Consider the following 8,738-nt stretch of genomic DNA (forward strand, 5'->3'; position numbering starts at 1 on the left):
TGCTCACCATGGGGAGGTGAAAGTAGGACTTTGAACAGGATGGGTTTTTTTTAAAATTAAAATCAACAAATAATTCGTCGAGGTCTGTTTTGCAGCTGCTTTTGCAACTCTTTTCCACGCATCTCCACAATTTTCAATTTTTGAAAGTCTTATTTTTTTCTAAATTTAAAAAAAAAAATCGATATGTAAGCCGGCATTCCCTCGATTTGTAACAAACTTCTCAAACTTCTGGTATATGTACTCATACTGATTAGTTAGTGAGTGAATTCTGTTGATTAGAACTCATGTAAACCGAACTATACCTGGATAAATCGATATGTAGCGGTAATGAGTTGTTTTTGGCTGATTCAGTATGTAGCGGTAATGAGTTGTTTTTTGCCGGAAAAATGTAGCGGTAATGATCGGTCGAAAATCTGACAAAATGTAGCGGTAATGAGTTGAAATTTTTGGCAATGTAGCGGTAATGTTGACCTCCCGTCAGGATAACCTTTATCCTTTTGTTTTTGTCACAGGTACTTGTGGACAGGACCCCCCCCCCCCCCCGATATTCAACCCCTGGACTTATTTAACATTTTTTTCACAATTTATATTTAGTACACTTATTCAACATGTTTGCAATAGGAGCAAATCGTCAAAACCCCAAAATAATCGGTCCACAAAAATAATAATGTATAGTGGGGTATTTTTTTGAAAGCGATTTGTTCCTATTGCAAACATGTTGAATAAGTGAACTAAATGTAATTTGTGAAAAAAAAATGTCAAATAAGCCCCGGGGTTATCAAGGGGGTGGGGGTCCTGTCCACAAGTACCTCTGGTTTTTGTTTCCATAATAAAAGAAATGAAAAAACTTTTCTGTTTTTTTTTTAAATTACAAGCAATGCGTTTTAAATTATTACTTTTGGGCTGTCGAAAAGTTGTTCGAATTGAAATGCAATTTATTTCTGCTCGGGGTGTTTTCTTCAACTTTCTTCCGCCTTTTGCAGGTTGGCTTGACCTCGGTTAATTTTCGTTCTAAATAAAAAAAAAATGACGAATGCGCACGGCGAATCTCTACATGTCAGTGCACGATCTTCATAAACTGCAGTAGCATCAATGCATGTCTTCGGTTTCTGATTATTGCTTTCATGTTTTGAACAAATAATACACAAGTCATCTAGCACCCAAATACATGTAGTGCATATATACTGAGACCATACACATCCTTAATTATGACGTCTTCCATTTTTGTTCTACGCTAGGGATTATTATTTCATTGTAAATGACATCTACAATTAACATGATTAAATAGTCTATATGTATAAATTAAAGATGTAACCGGCACTTGTTCATTTCTAAACCAATCAAAAAATTCTTGTTGCTATATAGGGATTTGTTTTAAATGCTAGAAATAATATCATTTATGATTAATGAATTGGTTTAAATTTCAATTTATTAAACATCATTTACTCAATCAATTAAATTAATTAATTTTATCAAAAAAATGAAAAAATGCATATAATAATATGATATATGTTTGAGGAGCCCATCCTCATTTTGATCGATTGAAAATGCTTGTACAAGTATGTACATTTAAAATAAATATACATTTTTTTTTATAGTTACATGAAGTATGATTTTTAAAAACAATATTATTATCCGTATGCTTTGAATATCAATCACGTAAATTTATTGACTCTCCGATTTTTTTAAAGGCGATTTCAGTAGCTTGAACTTTGGTTTGCGCAATGTACGAATCATGGTCATCTGATGTACGAACCTAGGTACATTTAATTTTCAGACTTCGAGGAAGATTTCACAACAAATATAGAAAATAACTTATACAATTTTTAACTAATAGAAAGGATTAATTACTTAGAAACGCAATAGAAATAATTCATAATGGTTTAATAAAGTTGAGCCTCATTCATTTGATTTTACTTGCAAGTGTTTGTTTACTTTTCCTTTTAACTGCTGACGTAATACAAACTACATATGCCCTAAAATCGTAGCGCCGCCACCAAATATCGAGTCATGTGATAAACAAGGGGTCTTGACTAAATAAAAAATCCGATCGCCGAGATTGATATATTTCCGTATTATTCTGAAAACAGATTTATTTAACTGAAAAAAATAACGGTAAAGTTGTCCGAACCTAGGTCATTTTTTTTGTCTGTCCGAACCATGGTCAGTTTGCCCTACATATGGCAAACCCTTTTGTTATTTATTCAGAAAATAACATTTATATTAAAATTTAAAAGATGTCTCTCATTTTTAAGAGATATTTCTTTGAGAAAGAGATATCTCTTATACTACGAGAGATATCTCTTTTGATAAGAAAGAAATCTCTTCCACTTGAACAGATATCTCTTTCTCCTTAAGAGATATTTTTTTCGTGAATTGTACGCTGTTTTACGTCCCACTCGTGAATTTTTCATTCATAAAATGACATCACCATATACCAGTAAAGGGCTTCATTTTCAATGTCTATTTAAACAACAAGAGGCCCATGGGCATTATAGTTCACCTGAGCATCATGCAACAACTTTCCAGTGATTGAATTTGATTCATGTTTTGAGCCAGATGCTGTGGCATTCACAATTTTGAAAGAGGCACCATTGATCATCATCATAACTATACACTTATCAATTGCTTAGTTTGGTTACTTAATACCCAAAGGCAGGGTAGCAACTAATCAGTAATATTCAGCAATAATCAGTAGTGCCCCTACCACACATGAACCCCTGATCCTTAGACCTAGGTCCACACATTTTTGAAAAGGCACCCTTGATTTTCAAAAATATTTGATTAATACCAAGGAGCATATTTTAAACAATTAATTCATTTTCAGTATACAAAGTACAGTCCCCTGTCTATGGTGCCCCTGACCCTGGGGCCTTGAAATTCACAATTCTCAAAAATTAGGGCCCTTGCTCATCATATCTATATAGGTAGTTCATCTGCTTATTACCCAGGAGCAGAGAATAAAAGTTTCAAAGATTAAATGTATTTTTACTACATAATCAATAGAGCCCCGCCCTAACACCAGAACCCCTGACCCTGGGGCCATAAAATTCACAATTTTGGTATAGGCACTCTTTCTCATCATAACTATGTATTTAGTTTATTTGATACTCAGGAGCAGAGAAGAAGATTTCCAAAGAATTTATGTATTTTCTCTATAAAATAAATAAAGGCCCGCCCTAACACCAGAACCCCTAACCCCAGGGCCATGAATTTCACAATTATAGTAATAGCTCTCTTGCTCATCATAACTATGTACATGTACTTTAATTTATTTAACACCCAGGAGCAGAGAAGTTTTTAAAGAAATAATGCATTTTCACATTAGACTTGTTTTAGCCCCGCCCTAGCACTAGAATCCCTGATCCCAGGGCCATGAATTTCACAATTTTGGGAGAGAACTCAATGCTTATTACAATCATGCCAACAGTTTGACTGCTTGATGTCCGGGTATAAAGAATAAGATTTTTAAAGATTGCATTAATTTTAGTGGTTTTGGTCCCACCCCACCCCTCAGGCCCCGGGGGGGGGGGGTAGGGATCATGAAATTCACGATTTTTTCCCCTTTACCCTTAAATGCTTTATGCCAAATGTGATTGAAATTAATTCAGTGGTTGCAGAGAAGAAGCTGAAAATGTTTAAATGTTAATGCACAATGTTAATGCACAACGCACGACGATGCACGAAAACGGATAGCAATAGGTCACCTGAGTTTACTCAGGTGACATAATAAAAAGCGGAAAATAAACGTTGCCACGCTGAATGGATATTTAGATAACTGTTAAACAAAATGACCCTCTAAAAATCACTAAATCGCGAGAATCTGGAACCGGAAGTTAGGTCATGAAAATTAGAAAAAGTAATTATAGACTTTATTTACCAGAAGATAAAAGTTTCTTGAAAATCATTAAAGCCCTTTCAGCGAAACTAATGTGTAAAAAAAAATCTGTAAAAAAATTATTTTGATGAGATCTCAGTGGGAACAATGAGCAATTTCTGATTAATTCTTTCATAGAATAGTTTCATTGACAAAATGCAAAATGATATCATTTTATTTGTCTCCTCTTCAATCGAATACATGTATATTTTAAAAAATATACACCCACTTGTTACCAATACACCCAACTTGTTACCAATCAAAGTTCTTCTTACAATTTACAGAAACAAGAGGCCCATGGGCCTTATACGTCACCTGAGCATCAAGCAACAACTTTTCAACCATTCAATTTGGTTCATTTTTAAACCAGAGGTCATGACATACACAATTTTGAAAGAGGCACCATTGCTTATCATAACTATACACTTAGCTAGCCCCCCTTCTCTATGTTACCATTGACCCACATGACCCAGTGGTCTTTAAATTCACAATTCAGAATGAAGGACCCTTGGTCTTAATTCATACCTATATTGACTTGTATTTGAAAAAATTCAAATCTTCGTTTTGTAGTAATGAATTTATTTTATACCTTTGTGTGCTTTGTGCAATTTAAATAATTATTACATACTTTATACTGTGATACATGTATGCAATTCACGATATACTGCAAATTAATCCTTTCCTTTCTTATTCCTGAAAACCTTATGCAATAAAACTGGACACATACAAAACAAATTATATCAGATTTATTGAGATTTAAATTGTAGCAATTTAGTATAATAAACTACAAGTAAACTTTAAAGATGTTTAAACAATAAAAGTTCTTGATCATAACAGCAGTTTGCAATAAAACATCTTAATCTAGAATCATACAATATATTCACGTGCATATAATATAGTATATATTGGTCACATATTAATCAACTTTTAATCAAGTGTACAACAATCACTTATATCATCATGTCATATAAAATTTACAACATCTGCATTCAATAGTTGTGTCCAAAAGCAATGTGTTTAACATTTCATAGAATGTTATGATTTAAATTATTTTGTTTAGTTTTGAAAGCTAAAAGTACTTGATTGCTAAAATTTTTTTTTACAAATATCTGAAATTTTACCATAAAATAATATTCGAAGCAATTTTCACTTTTATTTACATATCATCTGAAAGAAGCAAGGTTTACCTCCCTTCACGGGCTGGCCATTGACCCCTTCTTTCCACAATACTTACCTTCAAAAAGTGTTGCTTCATGTAGGTTATTTCAGACACTTACAACATTTAAAAAAAAAGATATTATGAAATCTGAATTGACAATTCTTTTTAAAGAACAAATTTGAGTCAATTATACTACAGTTAGGTTTGATGCACATTGGTCTCCTTAGCATATTTTATACAAATACATTTCATTATTGGACGTCTGCACATGATGTAAAAAATTAAACCATTGAGTTATTCTAACCTTTCACAATATTATGAAAAGTGTATTGAGCAGACAAATTTTAAATGGAAGACGACAAGAAGAAAAATATTTGATTTTATTAAGAACATTGTTTAACCCGGCCACCTTGCTCTGGCAATAGCATTTCAAAGCACTGCAAAAACAAAAGAAAACAAAAAAAGTTGTACAATATAAAAAAAATCCTTTGCCATTAAATACTACATATATAGTGTGTGATTTAGTAATTCAAAAAGAATTGTGCAATGGAACTCAAATTTTTCATATTTCAAAGAAATAGCTGTCCTGATTCATTCATTCACTTTTAGAACAACTTTTTAAACCTTACATACCGAAAACGAAAAGAAAGATTAATATATATATATAGATACAAAGACCATGCAGGTTTCAGGATCATGAAACAGCTAGATCCAAATTAAACTTTGTCAAATCCAAATTGAAGTCATTTATAAAATGAATACTACAGTGTATACTTGAAAAATTACTCCTAATATGAAGTGATAACAAATGTACTTAAGGATGAATAACACAAACCTTTTTTCTTCAAAAATTCAATTATCTCTTACTTTAGATTATGTAATATAAATTTGTTTACTTAAACAACAAATGTTTGGCCAAGCAAAACAATTTGGCGAAAAAAAAAAACAAACAGACATGCAACTTTACTGATCAGTAAGTTTTTAATTACCGGTACATTTCCATTGAATAGAATATTGAAAAATTTTCAGTGCAACTCTTCTATGTGGGAGATAAAAAAATTTGTTTGTGGTATGTATCCTTAAAGAAACATGGATGTTTCTTAGGGTGAATGACTGGTACTAATATCATATTTATCACAATCAAGTTGAGAAACATTTCAGTTTTAGCAATAAATAATAAATAAAACTTAATAAACTAAATAAATGATTTTTTTTAAATATGACTTTGAATAACAGAATGTAGATTGTAACACGATGAACTAGTCTTTCCAAAAACAAAATTGATTTAACATTTTAGTAAGTAATAGAGCTCTGGAGTATTAAAGTCTTTTCAGAAACAAAATGTTCATTTAAAAGTTTAAGATGTCCACTGGAACTAGTGCATGTTTTCAGGGAGAAAACTATTCTGGATTTTTACAGTGTCTTTGTAGATCATACTGATAGTCACTTGTGATATTGGGTTACAAAGTAGGCAATGTTACTTTTATGAAGGTAGATAATAATAAATATCAGAATAATTGTATAGTTATTTATTATTTAAGGTAGTCTGATCCTCAGGTTTATAAATTTAGCAGTTAAGTAATCAAAAATACTCATAAAAGAATCTCTGAATCCACAAAGTTAGGTAAATTTATCTACAGTATTTCTTTAAAGTTAAAGATTAAAGTTAATTATATTATATATAGGGAAAGTTGTCAAATCTCCCATATTTTTGCAGAAAAAGTGAATTGGAATATCAGCAATGCATTTTCTAATTGTATATTGATCAACAAATATATTTTAGGTTAAAAAACGATAGATATCTAGGCATTCAGATAAATCGTCATGATTTTTATAGTTATTTGGTATTTTTTGTCTTATATTTTCGTCATGTATTCTATAATACATGGTGTAAAAGGCTTTTTCTATCATTGCAAGGCATCACAAATCACTTCTTGTTTTATATCATGCTAATAAGCATTGGTATCTAAAGCTGGATTCAAGAAAATCTTATTTCTCTAAAATTGTATTAATATTTTTCCTTTTATAGTTTACAAATTTCAACTTTTTATAAGACCCTTTCTAAGACTTCAAAAAACCTTGAATCTTATAAAGATGAATAAAATGAAAATTGTTGCATGAAAAAATTTCATTTTCAAGCTTCATTTCGATGCATTTCAAATTAAATATTAATTTTTGGAGTTATCCTTCCTGCCTGAGCATCGGATATCCTTAAGGAATGACTCTAATTCTTGGCTAAATTATTAAAGGAATGACTCTAATTCTTGGCCAAATTATTCGATGATAACCTGGTTTGGGTCAGTTTATGCTTTATAATCCGCGAAGCGGATTATAAAAAAGCGTAAACTGACCCAAACCAGGTTATCATCGAATAATTTGGCCAAAAAGTAGGGTCATTCCTTATAATTTAATTTTAAAATAATTAAACAACTGTGGGTGTAAAATTGTGTTGCTTTTTATGAGTTCAAATTTGCCGCTCAATAATACATCCCTAGTAACGGAAGTCATATGAAACAAGGGAGGTAATAACTGATATACAGATATTCTTAGCAGCCGATGATGTTTGTGTACACGAGGTAAGATCGAGCTACTGTTTGAAGTTAAAGGTACATTTATTAAATCTGGAATTTCCCATGAATTCCTAGGACTGGATATGAAGGAATTGTATGGATACAGCTGATCCAGCTGGTTGTCAAGGGGGTGTGTCCCCATATCAAACCAGGTTATTATGAAATAATTTGCTTTCCTTTTTGGTAATCAACCAATGAGAAACTCGAATACAAACAAAAGCACATAAATATATGATATTACATACAATCATGTAAATAATAGCTGGGATAAGGAATAATGAATAGTTTCAACTTAGATATGATATATTGCGACTTAGTGCTTATCCCAGCTATTGTTATATAATGATTACCAAGTCTGTGTAACAAGAAGGTTGCGTAAACAAAGAGGCCAAACAGCATGCTAAATGCTTGCATGACGCATGCAGCGCGACCCAAGGAATGGCATTTCGTGAATTGTATGCTGCTCAATATTAATTGTAGCAATGTAGCAAAACGTGTTATTTAACAGATACTAACATTGTGTACTGAATAACATGTACCTATACGGACTAAATAAGCATAAACATTACAAAAAATCACATAGACACAGAATTATATCTGAATAAATAACAAATTATAAAGGACAAAGGTTACTATATCTGTGAGTAACATACATTTAACGAAAATAAAGAAGGGACCATATGCTGCCTCATAAACAATATTTAGGAACAAACTTTAGTATCATGAGCTCATTTTTACAATTTATATTTTATGAACATCCATATGCTGACCTTATGCACAAATTCCTGCTGAGCTCCAACTAACATACAGTTTTTATAAGCAGCTGTACGCTGACCTGATACACAAATTTTGAACTTCTAAGCTCATGACAATGATACAATTTTGTAAACAGACATATGCTGACCTGATACACAATTCTCAAGACCAAACATATAATAGATTCTATGAGCAGCTGTATGCTGTCCTGAAGTATATTAGCTCGCAAATTTAAGGGCAATTTGGAGAGTAAAATGTTCATCTAATGAACAAGCTAGCACTTAATTTTCAAAGCGAACACTTTGCAAGATCACTGACCGAATTACTGTTCTATTTAAGCAGCTATATGCTGACCTCGGAAGGTTCAAATTTGTTG

This window comes from Saccostrea cucullata, unplaced genomic scaffold (genome assembly GCF_032062105.1).
Source record: "Saccostrea cucullata isolate Sc308-1 unplaced genomic scaffold, CSIRO_AGI_Scuc_v1 ctg1734, whole genome shotgun sequence".
In the NCBI taxonomy this organism is placed as follows: Eukaryota; Metazoa; Mollusca; class Bivalvia; order Ostreida; family Ostreidae; genus Saccostrea; species Saccostrea cuccullata.